The sequence below is a fragment of the Chlamydotis macqueenii genome, chromosome 2, assembly GCF_036417535.1.
Source record: "Chlamydotis macqueenii isolate bChlMac1 chromosome 2, bChlMac1.mat, whole genome shotgun sequence".
Taxonomy (NCBI): Eukaryota; Metazoa; Chordata; class Aves; order Otidiformes; family Otididae; genus Chlamydotis; species Chlamydotis macqueenii.
The window spans coordinates 34,652,999-34,674,031 of NC_141557.1; positions in this window are offsets into that span (position 1 = coordinate 34,652,999).

Consider the following 21,033-nt stretch of genomic DNA (forward strand, 5'->3'; position numbering starts at 1 on the left):
ATCTCAGCTGAGTTCCCCCTGTGGCTCCCTCTTTCTTGCCCTCATCCAGTCACTTGTCAGATCTTCATGCCTCTGAGATCTCTGCCCAGCCATGCCTTCTGCTGAAGCTGGCCAACATGTTCAAAATTCTTTGACAAAGACTTTATTTCCTTAAGACACGACAGTAAAACAAACAAAAAAAAAACCCTGCTCTTTCTTTCTCTAAGAAAAATAACCCACTAAGAAGAGTATGCACACTTAGCATCCCTGTACACTGGACAGTGAGAACCTACAGAAGTGGGAACCTGGGGAAGGATTGCAGGTATGTGGCTCGCCAAATAGCAGAAGAGCCACCGAAACCCTAGGGAAAAAAAACTCAGGTTCAGCTCTGTATTTCTTCTTAGCCAGGGCCAAAATGTCACTTATGACCAGAGGTTTATCTGAGATGCAAAATGTGAGTGGGACAGCATTCCCACTGCCACCCTGGATTCCAGGAGGTGATTGTGGCTCTGCTGCAGCACCACCACCACTCCGCAGCAGGAGAGGTGTGGGGTGACATCCAAAGCATTACTCATGTCCTTCTGTCTGCAGATAAGTGATGATGGCAGTCCCCGACGGCTCTCCCTGGGCACTGAGCCCAGAAGGCCCATCTTGTCTGAGAGGGAAGGCACCATGCAGATTCTCAGACTCTTAATTCTGACTCTTCCCTACCCAGCCTCCCCTGAACTGCAGATGTTGTCTGAAAGGCCACAGACATCTCAGCTATAGCAACACTAACAATTCTGAGCAAATTCTGATCCTCCAGTGTTCCTGTGATCTCCATCTGTGTGATCAGTGGCAACACAGGCGACTGTTGCATCATTCATTGTAGGGAACCTGAGTTAGCTACACAAAATAATCTCGTTGAGATACTCCATTCAATAATAAGTGAAAAATGAGTCTTGCTTCCCAGCACTATCCTAGTAATAGCCCTTACATTAACAGCTCAGTAGAGATCTGCACCAATAATTTTCTCCTGTGAATTTCAGGGTAGAAGTAAGATACGTGTGAAACTCAGTGGACAGCCATAAAAACCAAGTACTGCTCCCGGTCCCAGCCATGAGATGTACATCAAGGAATGGAACAGCACACACAGCCTCGTTTCTGGGACAGATCAGTAGCCCTACTGCTAGCATCAGGGACGAAGAAAACACAATTAAGATGATTCATACTTATAATATTTCCCATGTAAGTGTGTGGGAGTACTCTTAGCCTTTTACCATAACCTAAATTTAAAGAAAAGCAACAACTTGTTTCCAATTCAATAACAGAAGCATATGACATTTTATATTAGCCTGAGAAATGAGGGAGGGCACAGTACAACATAATTCTCTTCTTTGATGCTCCATATTCTGCAAATTCATGATATTTACATGCTATATTAAGCCATTTGAAGAGCTACTGTCAGCCAGAAGCAGCAAATAAATGACTGGAAAAATATATTTGGAGAGTCACAAGGAGAAAAGGCTACATCTTATCAGACTTCTGACTAATAAATATAGCACAGCTATGATGAGATCTTTCTAAGCTGTCACCAAATCTTTTTTTTTATAGAAAAATAGAAAAGATGAACAAAATTGTCAAGTAAAGATCAACATGAATAACTGGATTTGATGACCTGGCTTTATTAAACAGCAACAAACAAGTAGATAAGGTCTTGCTTCGAGACACATTTCTATCCATAGATACTACATTGTGAAGCTGGGCCACAAAGATCTGCTTTTCTCCTCTTAGTGCTAACAAAATGGCTGAAGCAGATTTTAGGTGCCTAGTTCTTTATTGAGCACTGCCTGTGATCTCCTGGAAGATGCCAAGGGAGCCTAACCAGTTCACACCAGAAATCTGCCTGTGAGGAGCTATCAGCAGAAGCTGTGGTGTAGGAGACCCGTGATATGAAGTTGGGGATGATTGGCAGGATGGGATTACAATTTCCAACAGCACCTTGAATTTGAAACCTACATCCAGGTTTTTGTAAAGATATGTTGGCATTTTTGAAAACAGTACTCCAGAATTTAACCCAGGAAATGAAGAAGCCTTGCTAACAAGGAGAAAAAATCCAAGGAATTTTTCAATATTCCTCTCACTCTACTGCTCAACGGCATAAAATTGCAAATCATAAAGTGTCAGTCTGAGCCATCGTACTTCCTGGTCACTTAAATTACTACAATATGGAGAAATCTCTTCATTTACCTCCTGTGTGTCTCCAGTCACTATAGCTATCACAGATATCCCCCCATCCTGCACGGTTCCCCAGCTGTAACAACACATGAGTTACAGCCAAGAATGCAACTACAGAAACCTAAGTTTAGATCATTTGTTTCTGAAGCTGTGCTGCTGCCAGCAGAACTCCATTGAAAAAAAAAACAGCTTAGAAGGACACATTTCGTCTTATACTGTGTATTCTTATAATTTTTTAGCTTATTGCCAAATGCAAGGGTTTGAGCTATTGTAGCTCTAGCAAGCTGATGGAGATGAGCCAATTTTTACCACTCAGAATCCTGGCTCTATTTCCACGTTCCTGTCCACCCACTTGTTCTCTATTGTTCCACAAAACCACCTCGTGCCTTGGCTATTTATTTTCAAATGTGTTACATTTCTCTCTAATTACAGTGAAAGAGTAGATGGACTTGCTAGTTCTATATATGAAATATGCTAATTGTAGCCTCATTTAAATAATTTTGGAAAAACAAATTGTCAGCTCTGAATCAAGAACACAGTGAATGAAGGAGTAAAACACGACCATATGCAGTAATTTCAAGGCATGAAGTAGTCCTGATAACTCAGGAATATGAGTCAAGTGTTTCGGAAAGTTTGAAGATTTGGAAAAACTGGTTTCTGGCACTGTACAAAAAAAACCCCCTTAAAACCAAAACATAAACCCTGCAGGCTGCTTGCTAATAGAGTGGAATGCAATTTGTTCCTTTATATAGCTTGCAGCGTACAAAACTTTGCAAAGAGAGCCAAGAGTTGACGAAAGGGATGAGTCAGTGTCTTAGAGAAGGAAAGAGGATTTTAGACACGTGGGGTAGCAGGTGTGACACAGCAGTCCTTTGCTGTAGGACACTGCAAAAGTGCAAAACAAAGGAGACTTAGGGTTTGTCTACAAGGGAACACTTGGTAAGTTTAACCAGTTCATCTGACTATGGGAAATCACAACATGTGTTAAAGCCCCAAATGGATGTCCTCATTTAGGATTAAAGTGGTCTTAATGTGACTAAACTGGTCCTTAATCCTTAGGGATTTAGTTCTTGGTGAAAGAGTGCTCTGAATTGATTAAAAGGCATTTTATAGGTTGAAATCTTCAACATGCAGGTTTCTCCCTTCTTAAGTTACGCCAACTGGTTTCATTCTTTTTCTTGACTCACGCGAACATTGCTGATTTTCCCTATGAAACACAGCCTTAATTTGGAATAAGAGCACTCAGAGTGACAGGATGGAATGAGTCTTGGGCAAACTGCAGCCAATCACAGCAATCATTCAGAGAACAGGTAAAACCAGAGCAGCAGCACTAACCAAACTTGCCCTGAGATAAAATTTCCAGTTAAAAGCCCGGAGGCAGCCGCCCTAGACCTACAGCACACAAGCTACTGTTTCCAGGGTAAACCATCTTTGCTAACATAGGAATCAACCTGTGGTTTACCTGGGGTAAAAATTTCCAGCCAGGGCAGATTTGCCTCAGTTCAAGAAACTCTGCCATGTTCTTTGGGGTGGAAAGTGGAGTGTAGGAGGTAGTTAGGGTTCTCCAAAGGTATCTCATCCATGTGTATGTATTGGGTTTGTGTGGCAAGGTTTTGGTAGTGAGTGGGCTACAGGGGTGGCTTCTGTGAGAAGCTGCTAGAATGTTCCCCTTTGTCTGATAGAACCAATGCTGGCTGGCTCCAAGATGGACCTGCCACTGGCCAAGGCCAAGCCCATCAGTGATGGTGGTAGGACCTCTGTGATAACGTAGTTAAGAAGGGAGAAAAAAACCCCAAACCTGTGCAACAGCAATTGCAGCCAGAGAGAGGAGTGACAATATGTGAGAGGAACAACTCTGCAGATGCCAAGGTCAGTGAGGAAGGAGGGGGAGGAGGAGTTCCAGATGCCGGAGTAGAGACTCCGCTGCAGCCCGTGGTGCAAACCATGGTGAAGCAGGCTGTCCCCTTGCAGCCTATGGAGGCCCATGGAAGAGCGGAGATCCACCTGCAGCCCGTGGAGGACCCCATGCTGGGACAGGTGGATGCCTGAAGGAGGCTGTGACCCCGTGGGAAGCCCACTCTTGAGAAGTTCATAGAGGACTGTCTCCCATGGGAGGGAACCCATGCTGGAGCACGGGAAGAGTGTGAGGAGTCCTCCCCCTGAGGAGGAAGGAGCTTCAGAGACAACATGTGATGAACTGACTGCAACCTCCATTCCCCATCCCCCTGCACTGCTGTAGGGAGGAGGTAGAGAAAATCAGGAGTAACTTTAAGCCCAGGAAGAATGGAGGGGTGAGGGAAAGGTGTTTTTGAGATTTGACTTTGTTTCTTATTATCCTGCTCTCCCCCTTGGGGAGGGTGAGCGAGTGGCTGTGTGGTGCTTAGCGGCTGGCTGGATCTAAACCACGACAGTGTCCATAGCTCAGGGTTAGTTATAAAGCAGTCACAATGATGGTCTCAGCAAAAAAGCGGTACCTGCCACGGTCAATGGCATCTCTCATGATAGACAATATGCTGTGGTACTTATACAGGAGAATTACACTCCTCCCGATTTCCCCTCACAAATCCATCTCCGTGAGGCCTAAGAAGATAAACCCAGAGGCAGGCAGGACATACTGATCTCCAGGGCATATCCAGCTTTCAGCCTTCTGCACTCAGCTTGGGATGTCAGCACCAAATGTGTCAGCTTGTGCAGAGCAGCACCCGTCTGCTAGAGCCTGGACATGGCTTAGCTTAATTTTACACAGCCCCAGCAGCTATTGCAGGCTAGTGGCTTCCTTATGAACAGCCAGCAAATTAAAATTGACATAATTAAAGCAGGAAAACAGTTAATCTTGTAACATGCACTTACCTGCCGTTTGGGATTGTCTACCGTCTACTTCTGTTATCTGTTACAGCAAGTGTTTTCTCCATTCTGACTTCTGCGTGAGTGGGGAGACATTTCCATCTCAGCTTCACTCATGTTGAAGAATTAGGCCCCAGGCTCTGTGGATCAGCTGTGCTGGCCTCCTCATACATGCAGAAGAGTCCTAACAGTGCTCTTGTATTCCTATGTAAGACCCTCTAAGTGAAAGATACTTGTGTGGCGAGCGCTGGGCTGATTTTGGTGATGGAACAGGCCAAGTGATTGAGCAGGGCTACCACAATCATCTCTCTGAATGACAGTAGATAGTTAAACATAGTTTGGAGTGCTGAGTCCAGCTACCACTGCCTGCTCAGTCCTAGGACAGACAGTCAGACAATTCAGGCCAAACACTGAAGAAGAGGTTCGCTACTGGTAGGGGAATCCAGCATCTGCTTATATTCCCAATGCGCAGTGCAGCTGATACGCCACAATGGCAGATTGTGAGGGAAGCTTTGGATCTTGGCTCTCCTTCGTGATGTAGGATGTCACTGGACCAATCTAATCACACAGGAATGGAAACTTCCTTCCACCATGCTATGGCCTGCTAGTGTGACAATCAGGCTCAGAGAGATGAGAAACAACAGGTAGGAAGCTACACGTGTGTATGTGTCTGTGTCTAAGACACAGTGGGAAAGAAAATAAACTTGATTTTCTCTATATCAAGACAAATTCATCTGGTCTGGCAGTGCGACTGGAATCCTTATCGACACACTTATCTGATCATCCCAGTGGCTGAGACACATCTAAAAAGAGTCTCTAGAAAAGAAGAACAGGCTGGATGATCTTTCCGTGGGGAGCTGTCGAGAAATTAGCCGTGTGTCTGCAAAGACAAAACAAAGCAGACACAGCAGAGTGAATGTGCAGGAGGTACAGAAGAGGCTTGCGCTGCTGCAGCCCTCCTTGCATCCTTGCAGCTAGGTTAAATCCACAGCCTGCGAAATGTGGTGAGCTGGCATTAGCCTTCAGCCTCTTTAAGGCACAGCTTTCTAATCCAGGTGTCATGGAGGTGTCTTACCTGCAGTCTTACCTGCTCAAGGAGAGGGAGAGGGAGAAGGGTGAAGGAAATAAATGAAAATGGGATGCGAGGAAGGAGAATGCAGAAAGGACAGGCTGGAGAAAGATCAGTAAGTTTCAGGTATATGCTAAGGCCAGTGGAGGTGATGAAAAAGAAAGGCTCCTATGAGCCTTTCTTTTTCATAGTAGAATTAGGATGACAAAAGCCCGTCTCCCAGGAAAAAGGAAATGAGAGCCTTGTTATGTTACAGAGCATTTCAGGAAAAGGTAAAAGTAGGATCGTGTTTGTAAAGCCGGACTCTGAGTGCCAACTTGGCACTTTCAACATCAGTACCAAAGTGCAAACCTAAAGGGTACTAGCTAGAATGGCTAATCTCCTCTTTGTTTTTTTTCAACACTAAGGTCTGATTTCTGATTTATTGGAGGAATCACTTTGATTTCTTGTTAATGCACTGTTTACCAAACATAATCTCAACACGTATTTTAAACGGCATGTTCTTTACAGAGTAAATACTTTTCTTTTTTGGCCTTTCTAACTTTAAAAAAAATCACAGAGCAAGCAGAGTTTGACTTCTGCTGCTTAAGACATCTTGGTGGGCAGACCACAAACACAGCACCAGCTCTGCCCTTTTCAAGGGCGTTCTGCCCAGAGTGCAGTGCAAAATGGCCAGGGGGAAGGCTGAATCTGGGTCAGAATCTTGCAACAAACAGCTCCAAGAACAAATCACAACCATTTTAATCTCATTATATTTGTGATCATCCTTTAAGAAGCAAATGCAGTACTGCTGAACACTTGCAGTAAGTTGTGCAGAGGACATTGGTGAAGGTTAAGCAGCGCTGTGTACATTCTGGACAATGAGTTTATGAGACACAGGGGCAAAGACATTATTCTCTTTTTGAACTGTCCGTTATCCCTCTGTCTAAACATTAATTGCTCTTGTCTAGAGGAAAGTGATTTACCTTAAGATAAATGTTACGGTCTGTGATCAGCAAGCTATTGCTCAGTGTTAAATTAGATTTTTAAGTTTATTTCTGCACAGCAAAACTTGCAGCATCACAGTCATGCAATGCCAGAAATGATTTCTTGTCATTTGGCTAGAGGAAAGTGAACGTTCCCCAGTAAACAGCTTTATTACTGAGTGCACTGACAGTCCATCCAACACACAGCCCTCGTGCTGTTTGGGTGGTACCTCATACATAGTTAAATACACAGTATTGCTCATTTAGCCTTCTCTTATTTGCCTGTAGTTCTAGTAAGCTAAGCATTAAAGCTGATTTATAGAACTGCACTCACTTCGTATGAAATTTGGCACAATACTCCTTCTCTCTCAGGACAGGCAAAGCCTGGCATAACAACAGATTTCCAGCAATCAAAGAGAAAGATTATATACTGTCCTACTGCATTAGGCCTGGCTAATCCCATGAGCTTTCTGAAGAATATGTGGAGGTGCACCAGATCTTCTACTGGCATTTTCTAATGCAGCTTTTAGAAGAATGGAGTCTTGGCTCAGCTTGATGACAAGAGAACAGAGCAAAATTGATAGCAGTGCTCCTGGTGCTGGGCGAAGCGTTGGCTGTCACGACTGCAGAGCCTCCCCAGGTGTTTCCATCGGCGCTTGACACGCGCTGCTCTGCTTCAGGCCAGTTCCCTCTGAAAGAAGGGGCAGGATCCTGCTCTGCTCAGGCTGGAGAAAGAAACAAATCAATACCCATATTGATGCTCCCGGTCAGTCGCTGCCACCTGCCTGCCTCTCCCCTCTCTCACAGAGGAGTTTGGTCAGGAGCCAAAGATGCAAAGGTCTCTTGGCCTCGCTGTGTCACTCAGGAATGCTCGCAGCCTTTGGAAAGCCGCAGTGCCACCGTGCAGGGATTGCTGACAGGCAGGCTCGCCTGGTGAATCACCTGGGGAAGAGGTCAGTGCTCTTCCCCTCTGAAACACTGCCCACATCTCCACATCAGTGTGGTACCTGGCTGTGATGCCTGACCTGGTGCGAAATGAGTAGAGGCAGCCAAGCTAGTTTCTCGGCAGGATAACTTGGCTCTCATGTGGTGTTCTGCTAATGCAGCTCTTATCTCTTTGATAGCAATGCTAACGCAGTAAGAACTAGCCTGGAAATCTTTACATCCTGCTGTACTGTGCAGCACAGGTATCCCTAACCCGTGGAGTGAAAAGCCAGAGCAAGCCTAGAGCAGAAGAGAATAGTAGAAGCTCTCATTTCTTTTCCCACTTTGAAACATTTATTCCTAAAGCTTTTACTTGGTGGCTGAAGTATCTTTTTAACCAGGCCTTCTCCTAAGCACAAATTCAAGAAATAGAGAAAGCTGATCAGAAATGAAAATACTGCCCTCAGAAACCCACTAATGTGCCTGCCCTGTGAGGCATGAGAACTTCTTTAAAACTTAATTTCCAGTTGAAATTAAACCTGTGCTTCAGACGTTCCTAGATGTTAACCTATTATCAGAGGATATAAACTTTCTATATATTTGCATATAAGCAACATTTTGGTTATTACTGAACTGTAGGTCAATATTATTAAAAGCAACACAGACAGAACTTGGGTAGTAATTTTCCCCACTCCATATTTCCAAAGCAACTTTAATCAGAAGATGACACTGTAGGACTATCAATTTCAGCAATGAGAGATGATTCCAAGAATTGCTAGCATTTTATGAGTCTGCAAATAAGGCTTAGCTCTATGAGGTATTTAGTGCTACCAGAGTTACTCTTTGCTGTGACATTCCTCCAAAGAAAATGGGATCATGGGTGTTCTCTTTCTTCTGCATGAGAACAAATTTAAGACATTAAAGGATTCATATCTTTAGGAACAAATAAGATAAAAAGCTCAAAACCATATGAAAGAGAGCATAATTTGCTTGGGTTTTTTGGTAAGTGTGGTTTCAACTGAATAATTTATAATTGTTTCAGTGTATGTATGTCTTCCTGTTATATATGTTCTAATTACTAATGGAGTAACTACATAATTAATAATATGACGCTTCTACATAGTTTTCATTGTTACCTCTCGGTTATGGCACAGAATGAGACCACAGGCATATGAAAATGCTCAGCTGAAGAGCTGATTGGAGTGAAAATTGGAGCCCATTCCTGCAGCTGCTGCCTGTGGAGGCACAGCACTTCGCTATTGTAATATTGGTTTTTGCTGTAAGATTACTTTTTTTTTAATTTTTATGGACTTTCAGCTGTATGAGTGCAAGATCAGTCAGCTTTTCAGAACGAACGAAAAAAGAGGCTGGTGTAGACTGTATTCAAAGGAGCAGAATCTAGGGAGGGAAACAAGCACTTAGTCACTCACTCACAGGGCAGAATGCTGGATGGGCCAAATACTCAGCAAAACAGAGCCAATAACATCCTAGTCCTGCTTTGATTCTTACTTTCTGTTTCTCCAGCATCGTCCTCTTATGTCTGGGTGAATTTTCTCTAGCCTTCCTCATTTCTCACACTTTTCATGGAAATTTTTTGGTCCTTTTAAATTGCATTTGCTCTGCTCCTTCCTAAAGCCACCTGCTTTCCTTATGACTTTGTCTCACTTCAGCACTGTCTCCCCAGTAAACATCATAAGGTCTGCCTCCCTAATTTCCATGTGACCACTTCACCAGCTTTCCTTCCCCTTGACTATCTCCAGACCTTTTGCTCTCTTCTTCCTAAGGAATAGGAGTCTTGGGGATCTTCTTTCTCCCATGAAATCTCCTCACCTTCCCCTCCGCCCTTTCCACCTTTCCATGTTTCCTTACCCTTTTCCACACTTGAATTTTCATGCTTTTATTTCAAGTGCCTGTGCATTTCTCCACCTACATGCTGGACCTGGAGCACATCAACTGCCTCCATGATTTGTGCTGTCTTTCCTTTCCCTGCCCTTGCCAAATGTGAATTATGGAGCTCATTTTTTAGTGATTCTAAGAAACTTAGGGGGTTTTTTTGGTGACATTACAGCTCGGTCAGGGATACCAAAACCCATGTTCAGTAACTGGCAGCAAGGACAGATAGATGCATCCGGTGCTGGTAGGCAGCAAGAAGGAATGGCCCCTTCCATTACACGGGCTGTTCCTTAGTGCCACAGGGTGGTCTACAGTGACTGAGGAAGATAATGCCATTTCCACAATACAAGCTTTTGTGTATGTGTGTGTAACTGTTTAATGGCTATTATTGTTGAAAGTATTGGTAGAAAGTCAGATGTGAGCAACAAGGTGAATATTTGAGGCACAAACATTGTACATTTCCAGTTCCCACTGTTACCTGAGGTAGTGCCCTTCTCCTTCCCTCAGGGACTTGCTGACTTCTTGTTCCCACTCTTTTAACTGAAATGAGCTGAAAAGCAGGCTTGGTTTCAGCTTGACTTTATTTACTTTCCTACTGTCTTCTCAAATTTCTTCAAACTTCATTTTTCATCCCCTTTAGTACATCAGCAACAGAATCCAGCTCCATTTCAGAAGGAGCTATTGGCTCTGTTAGAATGTCGTGACAGCAAACGAGGCTTTGTATGACTTCTACAACTGTCTGGGAGAGAAGTCTACTTCATGCCAGCTGCTCCCAGGCCTGGATACAGTGAAGGCACGTCCTCGTGGATCTGCAGCACCTCAGGCATTGCAGCTGCTGAGAGGCTCTCCTGGTTTCCAGAGCCCCCTGGTACTCTAAGCTGTGGTGAGGTGTGCCTGGTCTCTGCAGCCACCCAGAACCAGTAAGGACATGGGAACAGCCTGTCTGCCTTTCCTCTCCTTTCCCAGTCCCTGGAGGTGCAGGGAAGGCTTGTATTACATGGTTATGTTCCCTTTCTGGCTGCCAAGTGCCTTACCTGTATGTCCTCCTGTCTGAAGAGGCATATCTGAAAACATATAAAAGGCTGGGCAGGGACATTAAACCAGCTGCTTCTCATGCTTTTCTGTGGGATCTGAGTTCAGATTCCTGGTCCACTTCAGACTCCTGGATCTGCTGTCTTTGCCCCCCCTGCTTTGAAGATCAGGCACTCTACCACATCTAAACACTCTCCATTTTCCCCATCTTAGGTGCAAATTCATTCTTCTCTTCCCGCTGCTTTTACACCAGTGTACATTGACATTGTGCCTTACATTTATGACTCATTTGTATCACTGTAAAACAGAAGAGAATCAAGCCTTATGATTGTAAACAAGAAATCCCCAGAGACACAATAGCATTCCTACCCACTTTGATTTTTTTCCTGTAAGTAAAAGACAATGGGAAAAGCCTAATTGAAATTGATCCTGATTTTCTGAAACTTTGACCGATGTTATCTTAAATCAAAATTATGGCAGCTATTCATGTAACAATCATGAGACTGAAGAGAAAAAAAAAATTGTCAAAACAGCTAAGAAATATTATCAATATTGTTTTGCTGGCTCAGGAAACAATAGCAGTCTTTAGGCTGCAGAGTGGTATGTTCTTACTGAGATAGGTAGCTTGTAGAAATCCAAGAAATCTGTCTTGCTGTTCCCAGAATGGATAATGTCCCAAAAACTAAACCTCAGTATGGCAGAAGCAGTGACAGCAGCCTAGGACAGGACTCACTGCTGGCTAGATAGAAATAAGAGATCATCAACAAATCCAGCCAGGGCTGCAGAAGGGACTGGTGAGAATTATGTAGGTTTCATGTATAAAGGTGAGGATGGAGGAGAAGAAGAAGGAAGCAATCCAACTCCCCAGTCCCAAAACTGAGTCAACCCTAATCAAAACAACAGAAGCCACAAAGGAGCAAAATTTAGAATATGTTTCTTTTTCTACTATGAAAAAAAAAGAAAAGTATAAAAGACTATTTTTAAAAAGATATTGGGCAACACAATTAGCTAGGAGACATGCCTGTGGTTTTAATTATATATGAACATTAGTATACACTAAAATGTCTTTTTAAAATGAAAAAAGTAAGTGCAATAACAATTCTTCATATTATTCTAAAGAACAGTGCTGCAATCTTAAATGTTTTTAGAACTGCTGCCCTAAACTAGCTGTCAATGCATGTTAGTTGAAATATTTAAAAAGTTGTTGTCATTCACTGAAATATATGCCAAAGTAGAGCTTGCCTTCCTGTAAATGATAACTTTGAAAGCTGTTAACGAAGTCAGGTTCTGCTAATGCATTCAATATTTTTCTTGGAGCAAGAAAAACAGCTTTTTGGATGTCAGCCTATAGTTCTGGTGCCATCCTTTCAGTTTCATAGCTGCTTCTAAGTTGTAGAGTAGCCATTAAAATTAACAGCAATGACAGTTTTGGAAAGACAGTAATACTGTATGCTGGAGATGATTACCAAAGCCTTTATTACTTGAGTGCTTAGAAACAGAGAAGCACTGTAATGTCTAAATCCCACAAAAGCTGATTATTTTCCTCTTGAGCTTCAACCATAGATTGAGAAAATGCATATGAATGGTAGGAAGGGAGCTGCAAAAACAGGACTGCTGAAAACATTGTCCTGGGCTTGATATCTTTATCTAACATCCTATTTATCACTTCTGAACTGCTTGGGATCATTACTAAAAAAAAAAAAAAAAAACACTCCACTCAGTGCAGTGAATCTGTAATTATTGTTGTAGTAACTTATATGGTGCAGACTTTAATCTCTCATTATCTGTACATACACTGTGAAGCAGCGAGAGCATATAGACCACATATATATTTGTGATAGTAATCAATGAGCAAACATCAGAGCAATACCAAGACGAGACTTGGTTCAGACAGAACAGAGAAACCACAACTTTTTCAGAAGGAGCTGGCAGGGGAGGTTCATCATGCATTCACTGTAGACAAGCTCTTTCCGAATAGACTCCTTAAAGCTGGATAAATGAAGGATGATGAGTTGATCCCTCTAGGACATAAATCTGGGATTCCAGGTACAGGATGTCTTTTTAACCAAAGTTGTTGCTTCAGTCATTAAATTAGCTTGTCTTGCTATAGGAGATTCAAGGCAATGGGAGCAAAACATCCATTTCTTTTTAAGTATTGGACTGCCTCTCCTACATCTTCTGTAACATGGAATTCAAACAAGGAATACAAATATTGGCCTCTGAGCTTTTCTGAGGCTAGCTCTGAAGCTAAAGAGAAATAATCCAGCAAAGGACATACCAGCAAGAAAAAATCAAAGCTGAAAAACAAAAGCCCAGACCTTCAGGCCTGATATATATGCACACCAGCCTTGCAAGCCCCTCTTGAGATGCTTTAATACAGTGCTCTACACGCAACTTTCCCAGCCAATACAATGCCCAGAAGAGGTTTCTCTTTTTTTGGTCACGGTGACAGGGAACTAAACGCAAGGCCAATATGGAGAGTAAGTAAGTCCTCTCCAGTGAAGTTTCAGTGTAGGAGCCAAGCTTTACACAGACACGTGAGAGACATATGGCCACATTAATTTCTAGTTGACACTTGTAATTTTTTAAGACCTTGAATTTCCTGAGACTGACAAGAAATAAACAGTTATGTTCACACTTCTGGCAGGTTTTGTACAGATTTTGTGGACTTCCTGGCACTTGTATTTTCTGTGATTAAACACATACTGGCAGGTTCACAGTCTCATGTATCCATTAAAGTAGAACAGAAAAATCCTAGCATTTTTGCACTAACCAAAATATATTCAATACTTACAAATTGCTTGTAGCACTATGTAATTGCTACAAGGTTGGGCAAGACAGAAAAATTCCACCTACTTGCAAATTTTAAACAAAATGCATATTTGCCCACAGTTAGAAAGTTTGAAACATTTCATTTTGCAGCTGTAAGTGGATACTACTCCTGAGAGTAATGAAAACTCTGCTCCTGTTCATCAGGTAAACCCCCTGCACCACTTAATTCTTGAAAAGAAACTTTCAGTGACAGGCACAAGAGTGTACAAACTCAGACTGATTCCACCTACTGAAATACACATGTAGTGGAAAAGATGGGCTTAGGCAAGAAGACAACAAGCCTTCCTTCAAAATGTGGCTTTATGAAGGGAGAAGGTCTCCTCCTCTGTGGCTGGAAAGAAATGGTACCAAAGAACAAGTCACAAGAAAAAGAGGAAGTCCTGCACACCTGGAGTACATCCACAGCTGTGGAAAAGAGCTCTATACAGCAGTCAGGGTTCACCAGCCCCTCTCTTTCCTCTTCCACCCTGCATGTGTGTGTGGGAGAGGCAAGGGCCTCAGTTAAACAAAAAGAAAAGAAAAATAAACAAACTACTGTGTTCATGCAGGAACTCTCTTAAAAATAGCTTAAAACAAGCATCTGCTAGCTGAATGTTCTAGCAATCATTAGAGTTGTGGATTTGATTCTCTGGAGACATGTAGCTGTAATAGCTGAAGACAGCAAAAGAAAGCAGGATGAGTCACTGGAGGGTCAAACATTTCAGAACTTCATTAATGTTTTCTTGTCCTAATATAAAACTCCCAAGTTAAAGATTCTCATCACGCTGGTATACAGCTTTTTAGACTTATGCACCTGTGCTACTGAAAGTTAAGAAAACCGCCTTTGAAACCTCTTGATGTTGACTGCTGTTGTAAAATGTACACTTGATATCTACCTCTATTTTCAGTGAAGTTACAAGCTCTTAAATTACATCAAGTCCATAAATTAAGAGAAAGTGAGCAAATGATGTGCACCAATAAGGTGAACTTCTGCAGATGAAGTAATAAGAAATAGTTACCCAATATTTAAAGTCCCTCAGAGTCACCTCCAAGCAGTCAGAGAAACAGGAAAAAAAGCAAAACCTTTATGATCATATTATTATATTCTCCCATGATGAAGGGACTGAGAGAGTCTATTACTTAAAACCTGTTAGTTCTTGCAAAACAAACAAGGAAAGGAACAAACAAAAAAAACAACCCAGAAAAAACCTACTCCTCCCAAAATTAGATCTTACAGAAAATAAGGACCCCAACTCTTGCGGTAAAACAAACAAGGGTGATAGGATTGCCCAGGAAAGACCTGGAGAAATTGCTGTTCCGGAGAGCAACCTGTGCTGCTCTTTAAAGTATGAACCAAAATCTGTAACCCTAAGGTTAGAAAGAAAGGATGTTTGCAACTTGTAACACAGTAGAAAGAAAATCACACCCACCTGGAAGATCAGTGGATGTCCCCCTTTTTGGAGAAGACAAACATGCCCTAGACCTGGTGGAGATTACTGCTGCAGCCATGCAGGAAAAGGAACTGCAGTGAGGGGAGGCGAGGGGTAGCAGAGACGTTAATGGTAATGGGCAGTGGGAAGATCAGGATTGAAGATCGCTCTGGGTGACAAAACATCTCTCAGCACACCAGCTCAAACTGGAAACTCTCCCAGACTGAACCCCTATATCACAGTGCACAAGCTGGTAACAGTTTCTGTCTCTTCCTCCATCTCCTTTTTTAATCCCAGTAGGAGCGGGCGTAGACTTGATGTGATTAGATTACAAAAAGGCAACTGGGAAAGGTTTCTCAGAGCCCTGGCCTGGTAGGGGTGTTTTCAGAAACACCCCAGCTGCCAGGCACCAAAGAGTGGTGGGTGCACAACTCATGACAGTGCTGTTTCTGGGCCATGGTGTGAAGGCAGTGGGAGAAGCCTTCGCTGCAACTTTTCCCCCTCCTGCTTTCCTGGTGATAGCATCAGTGCAACCACAGCACTGATATGACTGATATGAGAAAAACAAAACCAACTGCTTTAACAATGGAATAGTTTTCTTCAAATAATGAAAAAAGGTATTGGAAACCATTTTCTGAAAGAAAAACATAAATTTGTCTAATCTGATCAGTCAGAGCATCAGGCTGCACTGTCTAGAAACTGAAAAATGGTGTTAAACAGCCAGATGTTACTGTGGTAGATGTGGATTCACTGGGCTTTGGGTGTTTTTATCTTCACTTGTTGATGACTTGACTTCCAACTGAGTTCTGGATTGGCACAGAGAACTAGCATCCCTAGATTAAAAATAAAATTATCTGCAATGTAAATGTAATTTAGGCCATGCTCCCCATCAACATTTTTAATAAATTCTAGCTAAGAAACAGAGGCTGGTTTTCATGCTGACTCCACTGTATGACTACTCTCTCCTGTGCTAAAGCCCTTCTTTGTTGCCCTTTCATCTATACTACATTCCCCGTAGCTACTGAAGATTACTGATCTGTACTTTTCAGGTGAGATCTGAAGCTGGAGCAAAATCAAATGCAGTGTAACTCAAGCACGTTGCGTAAGTGGGGACATCAGGTTCTAGCGTTACAGAAGGATCAGCGCTTACAGCCCTGCAAAACATCATTCGATACGTGCACTGAGTAAACATCACACCATTTCTCAGCTGGCTGATTTGCTAATGTGGAATATATATCACTAAAATAAGTGGAAGCAAACTGCAGACTGCTGGAGCCAGGTAGCATCAATTGGTTGACTTCACAGAGCAAAATTAAAGGCATCCAACCAAAGGGATATTCACTGAACACACACAGAGTTGCCAAACCTTCAGCTGAAGGTAGGCAAGATTGGTTTTTATTGCTGATGGGTTTCCACTGCTTTTCCTTTCATGCTGCAATACCTGGCATGTACTCAATAGGCTAAAGCACGGGCAGAGTCTTTGTAACTGCTGAACGTGTAATGAGAATATCTAATATTTCACCCTGCACTAACCTTGTTTCATTTCCACTTTGTTTCCCTTTTCCTTGCTTCATTTGTGTCACCTTCTTCTGTCCTGTGACCCTGTTCATTTGTAGAAGACTCTTTGTTTTTGATGGATTTTCTGATGTGGAAGTATCTTTCAACTGCAAAGCTCTCCCTTTGGATAGCTTCTTTCTGTGGGGAGCTGTTTCTGATGTGTCATTGCGTGCTGGTACAGAGAGAGATGTCATCTTTCTGAGAATTCAGAGTGACAGCAAACACACACACGAGCTAAATTTTTAATGTCTGATCACACTGCTCCTGATAGAGTTAGGCACTGAAAAACAAGCTTAACTTGCAACATACATGTAGACCATGGATTGATAGGAAGAAAGGCAACATGGTCTTTTGAAGAGTTGCAAAGACTTCATATTGAGGCATGTACCAGAGAAGCCATACTGATAGTTAAATTAAAATTGATACTCCCATGAGAAATATCCCAGCTAAGTAAAATTCTGACCCAATGTTACAAATGTTCATTTTCCTAGGACCCTAAATAGCAACAATGCTAGTATTCAGTTATACTTGTATTATAAAACTTATCATTATTTTCAGAGTAATTTGAGTCTATCACCAAACACCATCCATAAAACAGCATTAAAAACAGAATTAAAGTGCATTTTTTCTAACAAAGGTCATCATATTCCTACCTAACTGGTAGTGGAGAAACTACATTACAATCTGTATATCCATTTCAAGCATAATACTTCAACAGATGACATCAACGTGAGGTCCACAGTAGGAACACAGCCAGAGTACGCATTAGAGATTGCCACTCTTGATTAAGATTCTTTGAGCAGTCAGAAGGAAACATTTTGTTTTCTAACTGAATCTTTTACCATTTGAATAGGTTGAAATTTAATACAGGTTATTTCAAACTTGAGCTAGCCTGATGAAATACAAAATGTGAATCAGTTTAAGAATTCAGAAGACCCTAAACTTATTGCAGACTTATCAATGCATTCAGCTGTATGAATCACCTCCAGCACTTTTTGTTGAGCACTTGCAGTAAAACTGATTTTTGTATAAATGAGCTTTGCTTTTCAAACTGTCAGAGGTTTGTTCAAAATTACCTTCAAGTGCGTGTTATTTCTTCTGCAGCTTTTTGGTACATTGGCTCCCCCTCCTGTTCATTTGGTGTCAGCAATAAAATGATCAAATTGTGCCAGTTAGAGAAGTTTCTCCACACTTACCATGATGACCTTCCAGTACCTAAATGGGGGCTTACAAGAAAGATGGGGAGAAACTCTTTAATGGGTCCTGTTGTACTAGGATGAGGCGTAATGGTTTTAAAATAGAAGGAGGCAGATTCAGACTGGACCTGAATCTACCTCCTTCTATTTTAAAGTTAATAGGATGGAAATTTTTTTTTATGATGAGCATGGTGAAGCACTGGAACAGGTTGCCCAGAGAGGTGGTGGATGCCCCATCCCTGGAAACATTCAAGGCCAGGTTGGACAGGGCTCTGAGCAACCTGATCTGGTTGGAGATGTCCCTGCTCCTTGCATGGAGGTTGGACTAGATGACCTTTAAAGGTCCCTTCCAACTCTAACCATTCTATGATTGCTTTTTCAAAGCATGCTTCTGAGGCTCACAAGAAAAGGATATTTCTCAGGTATCCATGTGAGGGACACAATCCTTGTTCAATACATAAGAACAGCTGGGTCCAAAACAGTGATGTATATAAAATAATTAAATATAACATCATTATGTGAGGGAGTTAAAAAATGAACCCTCCTCTTCAGTGAATTAAAAAAAATATATATTTTAAAAAATGAAAAAGGCAATGAAAGGAACGTTTTTTTCAAGTAAAGCCATTAACTTGGAAACTTTAAAAAAACAGTCCACTACAGAGTTAAGAGATGTGTAAATTAAGACGTACATTTGAATAGTAAAGTAGAAGTTGCCTGTAGTCCAGCCAATACAAAAGAAGTATAAATTGTAACAGTAACACATAAAATGAAGGAGAGAAAGATCGGATGGGTAAGCTAACCAGTGATAATTTGTACATGAGAATTAGAATTAAAATCATTCCCTATGGCGAAGAAAAAGTGGAATTGAAAATGTGGTACCTTTCATTTAAAAATAGCACTATGAGAACTCCAGATCTGATACCAATACCAGCTAAACTGACAGAATAATTGGAAATAAAATGACAGACTCATATAGGAAACGTGATAAGATATGGAGAAGTCAGGTTTCCATTCCTTTCTCTTCTCCAAACAATGAATTAGCAGTGGAAGGAGAAATGCGAGAAATGCTTTCAGGGAAAGGCTGGTTGCAGTCAGCGTTGGCACATTCCTGCAATGAAACCTGTGTAAGAGGACCAGGTTCCTGAGGCTACTGGTGACATGTAGGTGACACCAATGATATTTTTTAAATTCCGTGTATGTGGTGCATCTTTCCTACTCGTCTGGAAGCACTACACATCAGGGAATGCTCATATCATCATGCTACAGCTCACAGTAAAAAAAAACCAACAACCTGAGACATAGTGCAGGTAAAAGCCACATAAAACTCTACATGCTTTAGTTAGCTCTATTAAAAATTTTGAATTAAAGAAGATCAATAAAAGACAACGTCACATAGATTAAGAACCATCAGGTATCTTAAAAATAAATTGTCACCAGACAGTCACGACTGAACAGGGACATCAGCAGCTAATTTCTGCAGATTATTGTGACAACACTACTTGATATTTCCATCAACAGCTTCTGAGTGCTTATGACCAAGACTGGCAGTGTGGCAAGACAGCTATAGCACAGTCTTACATACAAAATACGTTTTAACACACGGAGAATGAGGGAGGGGAAGATGCATCTGGAGAGTGGGTGATTCTGAAAGGAACAAGGCAGGAGCTCACATTGCCTGAGCAAGCTGCAGTGAACAGCGTTAATGAGACGTAAACCAGCAGAGTAATGACTTCTGATCTGCACTGCCAGGTTTATTTTTATCCAAGACTGTTTAAAATTAAATACATAAACAACCTGCAAAGAACACATCTTCTCCTCTGCTCCAAGGTATGTGTTTTGAACACTATGCTATAGTTAGCTCCTCCCTTGCTCATTTTCTTTCTGGCTCTCCTTTTGCATAATGACAACTCCAACAGAAGTAGAGAGCATCTTCTTCCCAGCACACACATTTAGTTTGGTGGTTAATGCAACCTTCTGGAAATGTCGGGATGTGAATCTGTATCCTGTCACAGAAGCAGATACGTCATCCGCATCTCTTACCTCCTATATGACTTCTAACCAGAAACTAATTATTGAAAAGTTATTTTCATATTTTCTGTATTTCAGATCAAAAGAATGATCCTGGAAAAAAACATGCAAGTACTTACATGCAAGCTATGAATCATGAGCAGATGGTGATAACTACCTGGAGTCCTGACTCAGCCATTACAGCACTGGAAAGGGACAGGATTTCACCCCCTTCCTCAGGGTTAACGTTTCCTACCGCTAGCTCTGGGCTGCTCCCCTCCTAGAATAACCTGGTTTGCAACAGTTCAACTCATCCTACATGCAGTAACACAGAGAATTCTGTTGGCTTTGGCTCTGGATGTTTTTAGGATGTTTTTTAGATAAAGGCAAGTGATGAGGCTTACTACAGAGGTAATTATGTCCAATTCAGTGGCCTTTGACATACATGATACTAGAATATCTAATAATTCTCAACTATTAGCCGTTTGATTTCTATTCTCTCTCATAAGAGAAGCATAATGTATCACATTTGTTTTGAATCACTGATACTGTATTTTATGTCAAAAATGGGAAGTATTACATAATCACATACAAGACTAGATCTATTAAAATGAACAGATCTTTAAATGAAGCAATTATCTACAACTGCACGGATAGCTGTGAATTGAACTCTCTCAAATTAACCTGTTCGTAAAGTGATTACACTTGAGTTGTTAAGACTCTAAATAAAAGAGCTTCTGTATCACTAAATTTCAATAGGATGCATAAATAATCACTTCTGTAATTTAAAATTTATTCTACCTATTGCATTTTGGTTTTGAAAAGCCATGCTGTCAAAAGGTATACTTTTGAATTTTAGCTTCTCTTCCAGTCATTATTGACATTCACAATCTTTATGCATTTGCATAACAACATGTGAAAATCTTACAAGATCAGTTTTAAAGGCATGCCCCATCAAATCAGTAAACTCATAGCCAAGAACCATTTTAATGGCACGGTGCAATGTTTGGCAATGGGGCCTTGATTCCCTAACTTGGAACTGTAAAGGAACTACTGAAATACCAAGTGTCTAGACTGGTATCACTATGAGAAAAACACTAAACTTGCTA